Here is a 1,703-nt window from a genome sequence, read left to right as displayed (position 1 = left end):
TTTCTTAAATATGGTGTCTATTGTTTTAAAAAAAAATTAATTTCTTAATTTAGTATATTAAGATTGTTTAGTGTTAAATTTAAGATAAACAGCATCTTCATGCCGAACAACCTGCTGACTTTCATGAACAGGTGCAGATTGATCTTTGTTCACATGCTAAAAGCAGCATCCAGATAGATCCTTCTACGGTATGATTGTATACTTTACAAGAACATCTTTAAACTCTAACAGCTACTAGCTAGCATTGCAGGAGAGGGTACCACTCCTCTGTTGATGCATGCGTCAGTCATACAAGGGCATGATTCATAGCAAAATTTATGAATTAATAGTTAAATTCGTCCCACCCATTCTTTAAATTAGTTCTTAAATAATTTTTTTAGTCATATTAGTTATTGAAAGATAAAATATAAATTTTTCTGTTTGTTAGATGATGACGTGTCATGTTAAGTGTCACGTGGCATGATGACATGTCATGTTAAGTGCCACGTGTTACCAGATGATTGATTAACGTGTCAGGTCAATGACACCTAGCACGCCACGTGTCACTTGACATATAAAAAAGTTATTTATAATCAAAATAGTTTCTGAAAGTCCAAACGTAAGTCATTTTTATCTCTAAAATTTTAAAAATTAATCAAATTAGTCATTATATAATTTTTTTATTTTTTCATAATATTAAATTTAAAATATTTTTTTATAGTACTAATTTTAATATTATTTTTAGACCTTAATAAACAAAATTTTCTTTACATAAAATAATAAAAATAATTAAATTATTATAAAATTATTTTATCATTTGTATTTTAAAATTTTACATTTTTAAATTATAAGTTTTTTTATAGTGAAATTTTTTATTTAAATGAATTTATTAAATTATTGTTGATTATATATTTAAAAATTTAATATTTTAAATTTCACTAAATAATATAGTAGTTATTTTAAAATTTAAATCTTTTAAATTTTTTAAAATTATAATTTATATTATTGTTTAATTTATATGATAGAACTCAATAATTTAAAAATTGATTAAGATGATAGAACTTAATATGTTTAAAATTCATTTTGTATTTTTTGGAGGCCATCCTGAGGTATATAGTAGTGAAATGAAAATCTTTAGTTTTCTGTTGCTTCTAACTAGTAGAGCAGGGGTAAATTTCTTCTCAGTGATAATTATGAAACCAGAAGTTAGTTTTGAAATTAGGAAGAAATTTTTTTAAAAAAATTATATAAGAACTAATTTGATTAATTTTTAAAATTTTAGCTATGAAAATGACTTACGTTTGAATTTTTAGGGACTATTTTAATTATAAATAATTTGTTTACATGTCAAGTGACACGTGGCGTGTTAGGTGTCGCTGACTTGACATGTCAACCAATTATCTGGTGACACGTGGTACTTAACGTAACACGTCAGAAGGACCAATTTGACTTACGTTTTATCTTTCAAAGGCTAATTTGACTATTAATCCCAAAATTTACCTAAAATATAACACGGGAACCTCTCTCTAGCATGTACTTTTACAATGGCATGTTATGTAGAAAAGATCTTATGCTCTAAATTATTTAAATTGTGATGTTAATGATTTGATGAACTAAAAGAGATGGAAAGGAAAAAAAAACTTAAGTTCTTTTTATTTAAAAAAAATAAATTTTTTTTAAAATATTTATTGAATTATTACACTTTATATACCATATATTTTTAT

This window comes from Arachis ipaensis, chromosome B06 (genome assembly GCF_000816755.2).
Source record: "Arachis ipaensis cultivar K30076 chromosome B06, Araip1.1, whole genome shotgun sequence".
NCBI lineage: Eukaryota > Viridiplantae > Streptophyta > Magnoliopsida > Fabales > Fabaceae > Arachis > Arachis ipaensis.
This window is presented reverse-complemented; position numbering follows the sequence as displayed.